General features: G+C 38.9%; 1 non-coding gene across 1 annotated transcript; it reads left to right on the forward strand.

Moving 5' to 3' along the window:
* Positions 1–16,785: 16,785 nt before the first annotated feature.
* Positions 16,786–16,893, forward strand: LOC148577455 (small nucleolar RNA R71). Its single transcript, XR_015904126.1, has one exon. It is a non-coding gene; the product is annotated as a small nucleolar RNA R71 (small nucleolar RNA).
* The last annotated feature ends 2,573 nt before the right edge of the window (positions 16,894–19,466 follow it).

The raw sequence follows: 19,466 nt of genomic DNA on the forward strand, positions 1-19,466 counted from the left end.
AGAAGATAGCTCATGAAAGCAGGGAACATAGAAATTCAAGCATGGAACCCTCACTGATGATGTATGTACACTCTAGTCTCTCTAGTGTATAGGGTCATCACTCTATCCTTCTCTAATCATGCTCTCTAATTTTTGTTTTTCTCCTAACCAATCAACAACATTTAATATACCAATGCAAACATCATGAGGTCTTTTCAAGGTTGTAATGGGGCCAAGGTATGGGTAAGGATATATATATGGCTAAGTAAGCTTATAAATTGAATCTTTAATTAACCCAAGCTTTAACATAACCTATATATATTCTATAAAACTTTAGAATTCATACCTAGCTACCCAGAAATCTCTTTCACATTCCATACTCATGTATCAACTTTTTATTTTGATTTTATCATACATGCATTGATCTTTGAATGCTTGACTTAGCATTGGGGTAATTTGTCCCCTTATTTAATTGTGGAATATTTTTGGATTTTTTTTATATAAACATAGAAACATAAAAATAACACAGCTTATCAATGCACATAGATTTTTAATTCTTATAGTTTCACATGAGTAGGTATCCAAATTCCCATAATATTATCATCAATCATTCCCTTATTATCCTTTGTTCTCACAATTTCCCATACTTGGATAACACACACAATTCTATCTTAAGCTAACCAAAGATTCAATTTGGGATATATAATTGTTTTTCCGGTTAAGGCTAGTAATGTGGTAAAATATAGAACAAATGGGATTTAAAGGCTCAAAGTGGCTAACAAAGGTAATTGGAAGGGTAGGCTTTATTTGGATAAGTGAGCTAAACAAATAATGGCCTCAATCATATGCAAACATATAAATATAATAAACATTGGACATATAGGATGAAACAAAATATAGATTACAATCATAGAGAAGTAAACACACAAGAATAAAATAATTATGGTTAAATAATATAACCATTTATAAAAGCTCAAATCTCACAGGTTGTGTGTTCTTTAGCTCAAATATCATGTTCCAAATACAACTTCAAGCAAATTTAACATAAAAGTTTTAATTAAAATTAGTAAAATTTTGTTCCAAAGATAGGGTCTTAGAAGAACATGCATGCAACTAACCTATTACTATGTAATTTATCCTATTCTACAAAAGAAAAATCTAACTAAATATCCTAATTTATTGGTGCTAGGGAAGAGAAATTACCTCCGGAAGTCAGGTACTGACCGACCTCCCTACACTTAAGGCTTTGCACCGTCCTCGGTGCCATCTGTCAAGAACAAAGGTGGGTTGGTAGCAGTATCTCCACAGTCAGGACCATCATGGCTCCCTGTGCTGGTAAAAGAAGTAGAGTCCGGGGTATCTGAGTCCTTGAATTTTCCCATGATCAGATCCTTGAGGTATGTGAATCGGCGCTTGTTACGACGCTCTCTCATCTTAGCTTTCTGTTCCTGCCGATCCAACTTTTCAAGTATCTGCTGGAGCAGTTGGGCTGTTGTAGGTCCTTGTGGTGTTGAAGAAGGAATATCTTCAACTGGTTCAGTAGGCTGGCTGGTAGTGGCTGCTGGAAGTCTAAGGTATTTCCCGTTGGGGACATACTGATCATCCCGTGGAAGCATGGCTTTGGTGTCCCCAGCTCTGTAGGAGACTCCGGCTGCTGAGACAAGATCTAAGACCAGGGTGGGAAAAGGTAGGTTGCCCACAATTTGTACGTGTCCCATGACATTCCGGATATGTCTTGGTAGATTCAGAGGTTGGTCTGTAAGGATGCACCATAGTAGAACGGCCATGTCTGCAGTGAAGGAGGACTCGTGAGTGCTCGAAAAGACGTAATGGGACATAATTTGTGCCCATACGCGAGCCTCCAAGGTAAGTGCTGAAGCCGAAATTCCCTTAGGGCGGGTACGATGGTATCCATAGATCCATCTGCTGCCAGGTAGTGCGATAACTCTGAGAACGGCATCCCAGTCAAACTGGTACATCTGGCGCTTGAGTGCGGCTTCTTGAAAGGCGTCCAATCCTTCTGGAATACGGGGAAGACTTAGAACTTTTTGAATGGCTTCTTCAGTAATGGGGACTTACTTTTGACGGACATAGACAGACTGCAGGGTCGGCAGGTGGAAGTTGGAGTAGAACTCGACTACCCAAGAAAGATTGACCTGCCTTGGCTGTCTCTGTAGGAAACCCCATTGTCTTCGGGCAATTTGCGGCTGAACAAAGGTAGCAATATTGGGCGGGAGGAGAAGAAGGTATTCGTTGTTGTAACTCCTTTCAACCAGGATGGGGAACATCTGCTCACAGTAGCGATTGGAGAATCACGCAGTGTCCTTTGCTGGGAAGGCTCTTTCTTTATCATCAACCTTTATAATCCTCTTAAGTTTCTTTGTTGAGGGCTTAACTGCGGTTGAAGAAGGCTCTGCCACTAATGCTCTTTTTGTTCCTCTTCTTGCTGGTTGTTTGGGGTTAGCTTTTTCCTTTCCTTTTTTGGTGGCCATCCTGAACAAGGGAAGAGAAAGTAAATTAAATTCAAAGGTGTAGAGCAAGGAAGAGAACGGAAAAGGATGGTTATAAATGCACATTAAAAGGTAAAAGATGTTAACACACGCTCATGAGTACATGTGAAAACTCATTAATGGAAAATAGCTAGTGCATATGATGACAAGTGAATGCAAGGTGTTTATTGGCATGCCGGCAAAGGGCATGAGTAGCATAGATCAAGCATCACTCGTAACAAACCATCACGTTTGTATTGACAATTAATTTCAATTAATACAATAGTAAAGGGAATTTATGAAAAGCAAGCATTGAATATTAGAGTAAAGAAAATGTAGAGAAGTTCAAAATGCCGTATGGGCTTTTTCACAAACACATAGCATACATGTAGAAGAAGTTCTTGAAAATAAGAATTTGAACATGCAAGTGATCCCTTAAAAAGCAATATATAATTGTCAAACAAATTTACAACAAACCACAAGCATATAAAAATAAATAATGACTCACATAAATTGATAATACCAAGTAAAAAGGAGAAAGAAAGAAAAAGAAAATATGAACAATAAAGGTAAAAAGAAAAGAAAAGAAGATAACATATAAAAATAAGAAGAATAATAGAAAAGTAAGGAGGGAAGGAGAACAAGAAGAACCTTGTTAATGGGGGTGAGAGAGAGTAAAAAGTGAGAAAGAAGGAAGAAGGGAGGAAGGGAGGGAGAATAAATAAGGAGGGAAAAGAGAAAATAGGATTTGGGGAGAAAAAGATATGATAATTGGCAAAATTAGGGAGGCTGTGCGGCGTAAGCGACGCGGTCGCGTGGGGCACGCGGTCGCGCGACTTGTGCTTAAACTCAATGACGCGGTCGCGTCGGTCACGCGGTCGCGTGACCCGTTTTAGGCTAATGGCACGAGGGTAGCCTCGCACTCGCACAACTCTCTGTTCAAAATCATATTAGTGCCAAATCCTAGGTGACGCGATCGCATGGGGCATGCGATCGCGTGAGTGGTCAAATATTAGGATGTGGCGCGGCCGCGTGAGGCACGCGGTCACGTGAGATGGACTACGCGTCCAGCGCTAGTCTAGCACCACTCTAGCACAACTTTCGGCTGTGCACCCTTATTACGTCGAAATCCAGGTCACGCGGCCGCGTGGGGCACGCGGTTGCGTGGGAGGCCATTATTCCCATATGATGCGGTCGCGTCGGCGACGCCGTCGCGTGGGACGATTTGTGCCATTGGCACGCCTCCAGCCCTGCTCCTGCGTAACTCTCTGTTCATATTATTATTGTCTCCCAGCTCCTTGCGACGCGGACGCGTCAATGAGGCGGTCGCGTCGCGTATTTATTTATTTATTTATTTATTTATTTATTTATTTTAAATAAAAGTATGGAATTGCAGATGCACGAAATGTACTAATGAAGAGGAGAGTTATTGAATAAGAAAATTAAAAATAAGGAAAAGAACGATCATACCATGGTGGGTTGTCTCCCACCTAGCACTTTGCTTTAACGTCCATAAGTTGGACGCTCCACTAGCTCAGTCTTCGGCTATGTGGGGATCTTCCAAGAGGAAGATCTCAAGCTCCTTGTTTTTCTTCAGCTTCTCGCCATGGTACAACTTTAAACGCTGCCCATTAACTTTGATAGGTTCAGAGCTTGAAGGATGGCTTAGGTGATAAACTTTGTACGGTTTGGCCTTCTCTACTTTGTATGGACCTTCCCATCTTGATCTCAACTTGCCTGGCATGAGCCTCAGTCGAGATTTATAAAGGAGGACTAAGTCCCCAGGTTGGAACTCTTTCCACTTGATGTGCTAATCATGTACAGCCTTCATCTTCTCCTTGTATAGTCTTGAGTTCTCATAAGCTTCTAGGCGAAGGCTTTCCAGTTCCTGCAGTTGCAACTTCCTTTCAGCTCCGACTTTTCCAATTCCCATGTTGCATTCCTTTACTGCCCAAAAGGCTTTATGCTCTATTTCAACAGGGAGATGACAAGCTTTTCCATAAACTAAGCAGAAAGGACTCATCCCAATGGGTGTTTTGTATGCTGTTCTGTATGCCCAGAGTGCATCTTGTAGCCTGGTGCTCCAGTCTCTTCTATGAGGTTTGACTATCTTCTGCAAGATACACTTTATCTCTCTATTTCACACCTCGGCTTGCCCATTAGTCTGAGGATGGTAGGCTGTTGCAACTTTATGAATTATCCCATGCTTCTTCATTAGTCCTGTTAGTCTCCTGTTACAAAAATGGGTGCCTTGATCGCTCACGATTGCTCGTGGTGATCCAAAGCGACAAATAATATGGTTTCTCACAAAGGAAACAACAGTGTTAGCATCATCATTGCGGGTAGGAATTGCTTCTACCCATTTGGAAACATAATCCACAGCTAACAAAATATAAAAATAACCATTAGAATTTGGGAATGGACCCATGAAGGCCCCAAACATCAAAAATTTCACAGAAAAGCATAATCTGTTGAGGCATCTCATCCCTTCTGGATATATTACCAAATTTCTGGCATGGGAAACAAGATTTACAAAATTCAGCAGCGTCCCTAAAAAGAGTAGGCCACCAGAATCCACAGTCTAAGATTTTTCTAGCAGTTCTTTGAGGGCCAAAATGTCCTCCACTCTCAGATGAGTGACAGGCCTCTAAGATGGACTGAAATTCTGATTGAGGCACACACCGTCTAATTACCTGGTCAGCACCACATCTCCATAAATATGGGTCATCCCATATATAATATTTAGACTCGCTTTTCAGCTTGTCTCTTTGATGCTTAGAAAAGTTTGGAGGAAAAGTGCGGCTAACTAGATAATTAGCTACAGGTGCATACCAAGGGACTATCTCAGATACTGCTTGCAGTTTATCAAATGGGAAATTATCAGCTATAGGAGTGGAATCATCTGTAATATGTTCAAGGTGACTCAGGTGGTCTGCTTGATAAACCGCTATTTCATGGTTTATCTTGTGCTCAATTGAGTGATTTTTATCTACTCTTTACCCACTAATTCATACTATTTGCATGGTTTTACATATGCCTTCCTAATTATGTGCTTTAATTGAAAACATGTTTCTTTGGACTTATAATTGCTAATAATAATCCTCTCTTATTACCATTAGATGCCTTGATATGTGTGTTAAGTGCTTTCAGAGATTATAGGGCATGAATGGCTTGGAGGATGGAAAAGAAGCATGCAAAAGTGGAAGGAATACAAGAAGTTGGAGAAATTGCTAAGCTGTCCAGCCTGACCTCTTTGCACTCAAACGGCTATAACTTTAGCTACAAAGGTCCAAACGATGCGGTTCTAGTTGCATTAGAAAGATAACATCGGGGGCTTCGATTTGATATATAATATGCCATAGTTGCTCTGAAGCTAGGCGACGCGACCGCGTGCTTTATGCGGCCGCATCGCAGTGACGGAAATCCAGCGTGATTGAATTCGAGACCAGCAAATTCTGGGCTGTTTTTGACCCAGTTTGCGGCCCAGAAAACACAGATTAGAGGCTATAAAGTGGAAGAATGCATCCATTCATAATCAAGCTTTCACATTCACAATTTTAGGAGTAGATGTAGTTTTTAGAGAGAGAGGTTCTCTCCTCTCTCTTAGATTTAGGATTTAGGACTTCTCTTAGTTTTAGGAGTGACTCTCAATCCCAGGTTCTTTATTTTTATTTAATTTATGAACTCTTCTATGTTACATATAATTTTCTTAATTAATGTTATTTGAGGTATTTCCATTCATGACTGCTTTCTTTTATTTACATGATTACTGCTTCCCACCTGAAGACATTTTTATTCCAGTAGATTTACTTTTTCCCTTTTGGTTTTGGTTAAGAAATCAGTAACTCAGGAGTTATCCAACTCAATAGCATAATTGTTAATTGTTATCTTTGCTAATTGAACTGAGCTTCAATAATCCCAATCTTTTCTTAGGAATTAACTAGGATTTGAAGATCAAACTAATTAGTCACTTGACCTTCCTCTGCTTTAAGTAAGGGTTAACTAAGTGAAATTAAGATTCAATTTTCATTATCATTGATAAGGATAACTTGGTCTAGACTTTCAATTTCTAATACCTTGCCAAGAGTTTATGTTTATTGTTATTATTTTATTCCCTCTACCATTGCTTTTCTAACTTTTTACCTTGATCCAAAAACCCCAAAACATAACTTTGCATAACAAATAATAAGAACACCTCCCTGCAATTCCTTGAGAAAATGACCCGAGGTTTGAATACTCGGTTATCAATTTCAAAGGGGTTTGTTACTTGTGACAACCAAAACGTTTGTACGAAGGGATTTCTGTCGGTTTAGAGACTATATCTACAACGCGACTATTTTTATGAAATTCTTTACTGGCAAAAATCCTAACGTCAAAATGGCGCCGTTGCCGGGGAATTGCAAACGTGTGCCTTATTATTGGTTATTGTAAATATTTTTTTTTATTTTTGCTTGTTTATTTGTTTTTATTTTTGTTTTTATTTTTGCTTTTCCATAAATTAAGAGGTTATTTGTTTTTATTTAGTTATTAAAAAAACTTTTCAAAAATTTGTTCTTAGTAGTCATCTTGATCTTCAAGTTGTTCTTCACGTTCATCTTGACCTTCAAGCTGTTCTTGGTTGTTTTCTTCGTTTTGATCTAAAAATTTGAAATTTGGTGTCATTTTATTGTTTTTCTCTTTCCTCATTAAATTCAAAAATATTTTTAATTAATTTTTTTCAAAAAAAAATTCAGATTTTTATTTTTAAAATTTTTATCTTATCTTATCTTATTTCAAAAATCAAATTTCAAAATTCAAATTTAAAAATTTTCAAAATTTAAATTTAAAAATTTTCAAATTTCAAAATTTAATTTTCAAATTCAAATTTTAAATAACCTTTTAATTTAAATTTATTTTTATTTTTATTTTTAATTTTTATTTACTACTATGAACTCTCACCCCTTTGGCTATGAGTCTGGTTACAATTATGTTGCAGGAAGAAGAAATTACAATGAGAATAGGCATCAAGGTTGGAACAATCAAAGATGGGAGGAGCCACAAGGATTTGATCAACCCTTATGGCAACAACCACCTCCAATGGACTATCAACAACCACCACCATATGCCTATGAACCCTTTCTTCAACACAACTTTGAACCACCACACTCACAAGCCAACTACCGCCATTTACCTCCATATGACCCTAACCCACATCCACCATACCAACCACCTTATGAACCAAATGAACCCTCCTATCTACCCCAAACCTCCATGGAGAAAGAACTTGCCGATCTAAACTCTACTATACAAGCTTTCTTCACCCAAATCAGACCACCAAATACCTTCAACAATCAACCCTCAAGCTCTAGTGCACTTCCTTGTCAACCACAGAATAATCTCTCCATCCCATCACCACCATCCATGGAAGAGCACCCACATCCATCAATCCAAGAGCAAGATGATCCCAATTATGCTATTGATATGGAACAGGAAAGAAGGAATCATCTTCGCAAATCCATACTTCATAAAGAGCTAGAGGAGGCCTTACGGGTAAGGGTAGGAGAGACCCTTGAAGATGAAAGAATAGTTGAAAGGAGTTGTCATAGAAAGAAAAACATAGAGGATGAGTACGATTTTATCCTTAAACAACTGGACAAAGCAGCAATTATTAAAAAGGAAGAAGTGGTTGCAGACTTAAGAGATGATGTACCTCCATTAGAAAGTCCAGTCACAGAGCCTCCTTCCCTGGTGTTCGATGTTGATGTTGAAGAGAGTGTACAACCTCCAAGACAGATCATGGTTGAAGACTTTGTAGAGATTGATCAAGAGATGGAGATTAAAGAAGAAGAAGCACAACCTCCCATGCCCTTGGTGAGCAATGAAGAAGAGATTGAATTGGAAGAAAGCTACCAAGAGGAAGAGGTTAAAATTGAAGAAGCTTGCAAAGAGGTGGAAGTAGTCAAAGAGCACAAGGGAGTGGAGCTTGAAATCACCTTGCCAAAGTTATTGGAGACCCCTCCCCCTAAGTTGCCATCATCCTTCACAACATTCAAGTGGGTAAAATTCATATCCCTTAGCTTTCTAATCCCACTTGAATATGGGCTACTGGAGACGGATGGTCAACTTAGAGCTCTTTGTGGCATTAAGAGTAAGAGGAAAATGGTCAGTGATAAGAATTGTCCTGCAAGGTTCATTATGGTTGGAAGCTTTAAGTTTAAACGCAACGGTTGGGTATAGCTCAATTGAATGCGTCTAGGAAGCTGTTTGGTAGCTGCAGTGAGAATTCAAATTACTTATCACCCAGTTGGAAAAATACAGATCCCGACAAGGATGGGTGTAAAAACAAGATTTGGGATCCTAGAATCTGCTCTGACATCTGTACCCCGGGAGCCTAAGAATCTGTTTGAAGCTTCTTAAGGGCTTTACATGCTTAGTTTGGGACCCTGGAGGTTACTGGAAGTACAAACACTGGGGGGATTCCTGGATGAATACAAGCATAAGCCACCATAACAGGGAGCTCACCAAATGTCAAACTTAAGGACTTTAACTAAAAGTGCTAGGTGGGAGACAACCCACCATGGTATAATCATCCCTTTCTCAATTTTAATTTTATTTTGTTTTGTTTGTTTTATTTTATTTTATTTTATTTTATTTTATTGAACCTGGAGTTTTGCATCACATTCATATTAACACTGCATTTTGCATTTTCTTTTCAGATTAAAAAAAAAATGCCACGCGACGCGACCGCATCAGCGACGCGTCCGTGTCGCAAGGAGAGGAGAGAAAAATAAAAACGAATAGAGAGTCATGCTAGAGTGTGGCTGGAGGCGTGCCATTGGCACAAATCGACCCACGCGACCGCGTCGCCGACGCGTCCGCGTCACATGGGAACTTTGGCCTCCCACGCGACCGCGTCACCCACGCGGCCGCGTGCCATGTAAATCGACGTCCCAAGGGTGCATGGCCGAAGGTTAAGCTGGAATGGGGCTGGACTCGTGCTGGAAGCCCAAACCCTCCCACGCGAACGCGTGCCCCACGCGTCCGCGTCGTTTTCAAAAGATGGCCAGTCACGCGACCGCGTCACCCACGCGATCGCTTCACCTAGATTTTTAGCAAAAAGAGTTTCGAACAGAGAGTTGCGCGACCGCGAGGCTGCACTCGCGCCAATCGCACAAATCAGGCCACGCGATCGCGTGATCTACGCGTCCGCGTCACCTGACCTTATCGCGAACCACGCGACCGCGTCACTCACGCGTCCGCGTCACAAGCGGCGCACAGAATATCCAGATCAGCCAATTTTCTTATCTTTTTTCTCTAATCCTTATTTTTCTTATCTTTTCTTATTTCTTTCTTCTTCCTTTCTTATTTTCTTTCACCTCCATTCTATTTTATTTGCATATTTCATTCATTGCATCTTAATTTTGTGCATATTTTTATTTTCTTTTCTAAATTAATTATTTTTCCTTTGGTGTTAAAATTTTCACATTTAACTGTTGCATCTTCCCTTGAATTATTTTTGGGTGCTTAGTGACTTGTTTTATTCTGGATAGGTTATATTATTTATATCAATGCCAATCTTTTATACCTGTATTACTTTTTGCATTGACATGAATTTACATTACCTCTCCTTACCCACACTCTCTTCCCTATTGTTGCAAATTATTACACTCTTGAATTGCCATGTTCTTTTATTTGTTTTCTCACGTACATGTTGAAGCTTCCATGTAAATGAGACCCTTATCATTTGGAATTAACCCAACCATATTTCATTTATTTTCTTATCTCTATTATTGGGTTACCTTTCTTCCCTTTTTCTTTCAGGATGGCCACCAGGAAGATAACCGGAAGACGCTTAAAAGGGGAGACAAACAAGTCCATCTGCACAATCCCTGAAGAAAAGCATCAGTTGGAACAGCCCGTCCATTTGTACATCTTAGCATGCACCGAGGACGGTGCAACCTTTAAGTGTGGTGAGGTCGATACCGATCTCCGTGGGTTAGTACTTTCTTTTCAACACCAATAATCTTATTTTCTTTATTTGTTCATTGTTGCATCTGCATATTTGATTGCATATTTATTTCATTTTGTGCATTTAGTTACTACTTGGTTAAAATAATAAATTTCTTTTTAGGACTCTATTTTTGAAAAATTTCACTAATTTAAATTGAAAAAATTTTTTTATGTTAAAACTTGTTTGGAAGTTGTATTTGGAACATGAATTATAGCTAAAGAACACACAACCTGTGAGATTTGAGCTTATTTATATGGTTACATTATTTAACCATAAATATTTTATTCTTGTGTGTTTACTTCTCTATAATTGTGATCTTTACTTTGTTTCAGTCTATATGTCCATTGTTTAGTGTATTTACATGCTTGCATATGATTGAGGCCATTGTTGAATTTTAGCTCACTTATCCCAAATAAGCCTACCCTTTTAACCACCTTTCTTTGCCACCTTGAGCTTTTAAATCCCTTCTGTTTTATAACCACATTACTAGCCTTAAGCAGAAAAACAAAATAAGAATCCCAAGTTGAATCCTTGGTTAGCTTAAGATAGATATTGTATAAAAATTTAAGTGTGGGAAATCTTATGGGAACATGGGATGATATGAAAAAGTAGGGAATTAAATTGAATAAGTTATTTAAGTTATTTGAAAATTTGGGAAGCATGCTCATGTGAAATCAAAATAATTAAATTACCATGTGCATTGAAGAAAAATATATTAAGTAATTAAATAAGGGGATACAAAAAAAAAAGAAGAAGAAGAAGAAGAAGAAGAAAAGAAAAAATGAAAAAAATATATTACCCCAAATGCAAAATAAAAAGAATCAATGCACATGGGTCAAAATTCAAAAATAAGTTTGATACATGAGCATGTAATACAAAAGTGGGAAAAATTTGGGTAGTTAGGTAAAGTATTTTAAAATTGTATAAAGTATGTATATGTTAGGTGAGATCTTAGACTAATCAAGGATTCACTTTACTAGCTCACTTAACCATATATATATCCTCATCTTTACCTTAGCCCCATTAGAACCTTGAAAAGACCTCATGATTTTTGCATTGGTACATTAAATAATGTTGATTGGTTAGATGAAGAACAAGGTTTAGAGAGCATGACTAGGAAAGAATAGAGTGATTGACCCTAGACACTTGAGAGTTAGAGTGATATACACTACCAGTAAGGGTTCAGTGCTTAATTCTATGATCTCTGCTTTCATGAGCTATCTTCCTACAAGTTTACTTGCTTTTTATTGTACGATTTGAATTAGTGGAAATTGGTTTGTATTTGTCTTGGAGGATTTGATTTACTTTTAACCAAGTAGGTAGAAGCATTTCACATTTAGTTGCATCCATATAGATAGGATTGCATTTCATACATTCTACCATCCCTCTTCATCTTTATAGTTTCTCTTGAGCTTAGCATGAGGACATGCTAGTGTTTAAGTGTGGGGAGGTTGATAAACCGCTATTTCATGGTTTATCTTACGCTCAATTGAGTGGTTTTTATCTACTCTTTACCCACTTATTCATACTATTTGCATGGTTTTACATTTGCCTTCCTAATTATGTGCTTTAATTGAAAACATGTTTCTTTGGACTTATAATTGCTAATATTAATCCTCTCTTATTACCATTAGATGCCTTGATATGTGTGTTAAGTGCTTTCAGAGATTATAAGGCAGGAATGGCTTGGAGGATGGAAAAGAAGCATGCAAAAGTGGAAGGAATACAAGAAGTTGGAGAAATTGCTAAGCTGTCCAGCCTGACCTCTTCGCACTCAAACGGCTATAACTTTACCTACATAGGTCCAAACGACGCGGTTTTAGTTGCGTTGGAAAGCTAACGTCCGGGGCTTCAATTTGATATATAATATGCCATAGTTGCTCTGAAGCTAGGCGACACAACCGCGTGCTCCATGCGGCCGCGTCGCAGTGACGGAAATCCAGCGTGATTGAATTCGAGACCAGCGAATTCTGGGCTGTTTTCAACCCAGTTTTCGGCCCAGAAAACACAGATTAGAGGCTATAAAGTGGAGGAATGCATCTATTCATAATCAAGCTTTCACATTCACAATTTTAGGAGTAGATGTAGTTTTTAGAGAGAGAGGTTCTCTCCTCTCTCTTAGATTTAGGATTTAGGACTTCTCTTTGTTTTAGGAGTGACTCTCAATCCCAGGTTCTTTATTTTTATTTAATTTATGAACTCTTCCATGTTACATATAATTTTCTTAATTAATGTTATTTGAGGTATTTCCATTCATGACTGCTTTCTTTTATTTACATGATTACTGCTTCCCACCTGAAGACATTTTTATTCCAGTAGATTTACTTTTTCCCTTTTGGTTTTGGTTAAGAAATCAGTAACTCAAGAATTATCCAACTCAACAGCATAATTGTTAATTGTTATCTTTGCTAATTGAACTGAACTTCAATAATCCCAATCTTTTCTTAGGAATTAACTAGGATTTGAAGATCAAACTAATTAGTCACTTGACCTTCTTCTGCTTTAAGTAAGGGTTAACTAAGTGAAATTAAGATTCAATTTTCATTATCATTGATAAGGATAACTTGGTCTGGACTTCCAATTTCTAATACCTTGCCAAGAGTTTATGTTTATTGTTATTATTTTATTCCCTCTGCCATTGCTTTTCTAATTTTTTACCTTGATCCAAAAACCCCAAAACATACCTTTGCATAACCAATAATAAGAACAACTCCATGCAATTCCTTGAGAAGACGACCCGAGGTTTGAATACTCGGTTATCAATTTCAAAGGGGTTTGTTACTTGTGACAACCAAAACGTTTGTACGAAGGGATTTCTGTCGGTTTAGAGACTATATCTACAACGTGACTGTTTTTATGAAATTCTTTACTGGCAAAAATCTTAACGTCACTGCCACTAAATTCTGGTTACCACTCCTATCCTTAATTTTTAAATCAAATTCTTGTAATAGCAGTATCCAACGTATAAGCCTTGGTTTGGACTCGTTTTTAGATAATAAATACTTTAGAGCTGCGTGGTCTGAATACACTACTACTTTAGTACCAAGTAAATAGGCTCAGAATTTATCCAGAGCAAAAACAATAGCAAGAAGCTCTTTCTCAGTAGTAGTGTAATTCAACTGAGCGGCATCTAAAGTTTTAGACACGTAAGCAATAACAAAAGGATCCTTACCTTCACGTTGAGCCAGTGCTGCTCCTACTGCATGGTTGGAAGCATCGCACATTATTTCAAATGGTTGGCTCCAATCTGGTCCTCTTACAATTGGAGCTTGAGTCAATGCTGTCTTCAGCTTATCAAACGCTTGTTTGCAATTTTCACTGAACTCGAACTCAATATCTTTCTGCAGTAGCCTGGATAAGGGAAGTGCTACCTTACTGAAGTCCTTAATGAACCTCCTGTAAAAACCTGCATGGCCAAGGAAAGAATGGACCTCCCTCACAGAAGAGGGGTAAGGTAAACTAGAAATAACATCCACCTTTGCTGGGTCTACAGAAATGCCAGTATTAGACACAACATGTCCTAGTACAATCCCTTGTTTAACCATAAAGTGACATTTTTCAAAATTTAATACCAGGTTTGTACTGACACATCTATCTAATACTATAGATAATCTATCTAAGCAAAGGCTAAAGGAATCGCCATAAACACTAAAACCATCCATAAAAACCTCCATACAGTCCTCAATAAGATCAGAGAAAAGACTCATCATGCACCTCTGGAAAGTAGCTGGTGCATTGCACAAGCCAAAGGGTATTCTCTTTTAAGCATAAGTCCCAAAAGGACATGTAAAAGTGGTCTTTTCCTGATCCTCAGGAGCTATATGAATCTGGAAATAACCTGTGTAACCATCTAAAAAACAATAATGTGATTTACCTGACAGGCGATCCAACATTTGATCAATGAATGGAAGAGGTAGTGATCCTTACGGGTTGCTTGGTTGAGGCGTCTGTAATCAATGCAGACCCTCCAGGCATTCTGAACTCTGGTTGTCAGGAGCTCTCCATGCTCATTCTTTACTGCAGTGACTCCAGACTTCTTTGGCACCACTTGTACTGGGGTTACCCATTCACTGTCTGAGATGGGATAGATAATGTCTGCCTCTAGTAGTCTGATCACTTCCTTTTTGACAACCTCTAGGATAGTGGGGTTCAATCTTCTCTGGGGTTGACGGACAGGTCTTGCTCCTTCTTCTAAAAATATTCTATGCCCACAGACTTGAGGGTTGATGCCTACTATGTCTGCCAAACTCCAACCAATTGCCTTCTTGTGCCTCCTCAGCACACCAAGTAGTTGTTCTTCCTGTTGAGAAGTGAGTTCCCTTGCAATGATAACCGGAAACTTCTGCCCGTCTTCAAGGTAAGCATATTTGAGGTGTGGAGGAAGGGGTTTTAATTCTAACTTCTGATCATGTTCAGGCTCTGGGTTGTCTGGAGCTGGTAACAGTGGTAAGGCACTGTCATTGTCCTCTGAGAATGTCCCCACACTTGGACCTTGTCCTGTGTGCTTCTCTTCAAATTCCTCCTAATGGACTTCAGCCACGGTTTCATCTATAATGTCACACTTGAGGATAGAGTGATCCTTTGGAGGATGCTTCATAACTCCATTCAGATTGAAGATCACTACTCGGCCATCTATTTCAAAAGAATATGTTCCTGAGAAAGCATCTAATTTAAACTTTGAGGTCTTCAGGAATGGTCTTCCGAGTAAGATTGATGATGGCTTATCTGAGTCATTTTGGGGAATTTCCAGGATATAAAAATCAGTGGGGCACGTGAGTCCCTTAATGCCTACTAGTACATCTTCAGCAACTCCAACCATTGTAATAATGCTTTTATCTGCTAACACAAAATGAGCTGCCGACCTTTTTAAGGGAGGGAGCCTCAAAACATCATATATAGACAAAGGCATTATACTCACACATGCTCCTAAATCACACATGCATTCAGAAATTATCACACCACCAATAGTACAATTAACTATACAAGGACCTGGGTCACTACACTTTTCAGGTAAACCTCCCATTAAAGCAGATATGGAACTTCCTAAAGGAATAGTTTCTAATTCATTAATTTTGTCTTTATGTATACATAAATCTTTTAGAAACTTTGCATATTTAGGTACCTGTTGAATAACATCAAAAAGGGGAACAGTTACCTCAACCTTTTTGAATATCTCTACCATTTTTGGATCAGTTTTCAGCTGCTTCCTGGGCTTCCTTGCAAGTTGTGGAAATGGGATGGGAGTGGCGTTTTCTGTAGTGTCTGCGCCTTTTAGTGCTTCCTCCTGTGGTTGCACTTCTTCTTCTTCAGCCACGTCCTGTATGTCCTATTCTTCTTCAACATCTTCTATTTCCATTACCTCTTCAGCTGAGGCGTGTTCTGGTGGGTTTGGCTCCTCTTGATTCCTCTCCTGCAGTGTGGTTCCGGACCTTAGGGTGATGGCATTAATACCACCCTTGGGATTGGGTAATGGTTGATAGGGGATTCCACTGGAGCTCAAAGGTTAGTTATTGGAGTTATTCATTGATCCTATCTGGGAGACAAGAGCCTACAAAGTAGCGGTCAGACCATTCAGAGTGGCATTAATGTTATTTTCCATGGTCTGCTGTCTCCGATCAATAGATTGTAGTAAGTCATCATTGGCAGATGCAGAAGGATGGGTAAATTGAGAGGTCTGTTGTTGGGTATTCTGTGGCCCTTGGAATTGCCTTAGGTGAGGTGCTCTGTAAGGCTGATTTTGATTCTGCTGCCTGTTGTTGTTGTTATTCCACCTCTGATTTTTCTGATTATCTCTGCCTCTTCTGTTATTGTTGTCCCTCCAATTCTGGTTAGAATTGTCTTGCCATCCGTGGTTGTAATTGCCACCTTGATTGTACCCTGGGTTGGGGTGGTCATAGAAGTTATGTGTGGCTGCCACGGTGTTGTCTTCCTGCTGGAGCTGCGGACATTCATCAGTATAGTGGCTATAATCAGTGCAGATTCTGCAAACTCTCTGTGGGACTAACTGTTGGTTTTGTGTGGTGGAGAAGGTTGAGCTTACTGAACTTGTTGTTGATTCAATTGCATTTGCTTCAGCAAGTTGGTCATTTCACAGATACTCTGAGTTAAAGCAGTAGTCTCTCTGCTAGAGGATACTTCTACAACAGCTTTTGAGCAGCCTTGTTTCTGCCTGTGATTCCCAGTAGATTCAGCTAAGTCACTGATCAATTGCCATGCCTCATCAATGGTCTTGTACTTTTTCATGGACCCATTGCTAGCACTTTCATATGTGGTCTTATCTTGGGGCCTCATGCCCTGTGCGACATAACCGAGTAACACTATCTTGTCAATCATATGGTGGGGGCAAGCTTCCAGAAGATTATTGAAGCACTCCCAGTACTCATAAAGAGTTTCAGAATCATCCTGAACAATCATGGAAATATCTTTCCTTAGTTTATCAGTAACTTCAGCTAGAAAGAACTTTTCCAAGAATTCTCTTCTCAGTGTATCCCAGTTGGATACAATTACTGCTGGTTGAGTGTAGTACCACTCTCTTGCCTTCCCCTCAAGAGAAAACGGGAAAGCTTTCAGCAAAATTGAAGTTTCATCTGCACCATCACGCTTAACAGTAGAACAGGATGCTTGAAAATCTCTCAGGTGCTTGATAGGCTCTTGAGCAGGTAAACCATGAAACTTGGGCATCAAATTGAGCAATGTGGTCTTTATTTCAAAATCTGTAGCTACCGCTGCGTAATGCGCTTGAAATGGTTGCATTGTAAAATCAGGGGCTCCAGCCTTCTGGATAGTAACTCTCCTAGCTGCTGCCATGTTACCTGCACGTGAAACAACCAAATCAGTAGAACGGGGGCTGGTTTCTTTCTCAAATGACGTTTCAGATCTGCCCTCAGAGAAGACTAACCGATGCCGAGCTTGCCTTATTCATGAAATAGTTCTTTCAATCTCAGGATCAAATATTAGCAAGCTTGGATCAGGAAGCGAACGTGTCATCTAACGAGAAAAACAAGCAGCTCATAGTAGCAAAATAAAATAAAATGCAAATAAATAAATTCAAATTAATAACTTTAGCACTCTAATGCAACCCCAGGGCAACGGCGCCAAAAATTGATGCGAGCGGAAATTGGCGAGTTAAGAATGATTATAAAATATGCGTTGCAAGTATAGTTCTCAACCAACCAAAAATCCGCTTATCAATTTAGAAGGGTATCACATAAATTAAAATTAAAATACTGGGAGTATGAATCTCAGGTCGTCTCCCAATGAGTTGCAGAAAAGTGTGCTATTTTATTAATCAATTGTTTCAAAAAGGTTTGAGTTGAATGGCAGAAAATTAAATTAGAGAATTTATATAAATTTAAATAAAAGCCTTGATTGGGAGTTGATTAGCTGGAAGCCCTATTCTTGTTGCAGTACTCTCAAGATTAATTGATAATTGGGGGTTATTCTATTTAGTTGTCCCTTACTAAGTAAGGGGAAGTTAAACAAGTTGGAATGCTGTTCAATCCATAAGTTCCAATCCACTCTTGGGAGGATTGGTGTTAGTGACTAGAGAGAAATCCAACAATAAACCCAATTACAATCTTTTTCTTGAGCATCCCAACATAAGGGTTCCTTTCAATCAACTCCCCTTCAAGTTAGGGAACTACTCACTCATTGTAAATGAAGAATTCATAACATAAGAAAGGGAATTAAAGAAAGACATGATAAATAATGATCAAGAGATTAATTAAAAATAAAAATAATTCTTGTATTAATAAATGCTAAAATAATCCAATAGTAAAATTAAGTAAATTAAGGAACATGGAAGAGTAAGAGACAAGTAAAGAGAACGAACTAGAATGTCGAAGTCTTGATGAGGCAATAACTCTTCTCAATATCCCAATGCAAAAACAATGAACATGACAAATCCTAAAAACTATGAATGTGTAGAGAGAAAACCTAGAGGAGAGGAAAACTAGATCTAAAAACTAAAACTATGCGGAATGAATGTTGTTGTTGGTTTCTGCATGTTCTCTAGCTCTAGTATGCTTTTCTGGGCCAAAAGCTAGGTCAAAATAAGGTCCGAAATCGCCTCCAGCGATTCTGCAGATTATGCAGATGGCGAATGTCACGCGGTCGCGTCATCCATGCGGCCGCGTCATTCGGCTTTCTGCTTTGCCACGCGGTCGCGTCATCCATGCGACCACGTCGCTTGTGCTATTCCATGCCGCGTGGTCGCGTCATCCATGCGGCCGCGTCACTGCGATTTCCTCTCTTTCGCGCGGTCGCGTGATCCATTCGGCCGCGTCGCTTCTCGCTGGTCATCTCCTCAATTTCTTGTTTTCCTTCCATTTTTGCAAGCTTTCTTTCCAATCTCCAACTCATTCATGCCCTATGAGGCCTGAAACACTTAACACACAGATCACGGCATCGAATGAAATAAAAGAGAAATGAAATACAAAATTAAAAGTCTCTAAGAAGCAAGTTTTCAATCATGCAATAACTTTAGGAAGGAATTATAAATGCATGCTTATTTAACGAATAAGTAGGTAAAGATCATGATAAAAACACATAAATAAACACAATATAAACCATAAAATAGTGGTTTATCAGCTAGTCCTTGGCCCTTGTGCCTATATGTTCTCTTGGGAATTGATTTATTTTGACCAAGTAGTTGCATTCATATAGATAGTTGAATTTAGATAGGATGCATTTAGTTAGTTGTTACATTGAATAAATGTTGATACCCTTTGTTTCCTGCTTGATTTAACATGAGGACATGCTATGATTTAAGTGTGGGGAGGTTGATAAACCCCATTTTTAGGGTTTATCTCGTGCTTAATTTAGGGAATTTTATCACCTTTTCTCACATTTATCCAAGGAATTATCATGGTTTCATGATTGTCTCCTAATTTGTGCTTAAGTGTGAAAACATGCTTTTTAGGCCCTTAATGTCTAATTTTGATTCACCTTTGATTCCACTAGATGCCTTGATATATTTGTAAGTGAATTTATGATGGAAAGGCTTAGAA

Source organism: Arachis ipaensis, chromosome B1 (genome assembly GCF_059453495.1).
Source record: "Arachis ipaensis isolate K30076 ecotype BB chromosome B1, ASM5945349v1, whole genome shotgun sequence".
Taxonomy (NCBI): Eukaryota; Viridiplantae; Streptophyta; class Magnoliopsida; order Fabales; family Fabaceae; genus Arachis; species Arachis ipaensis.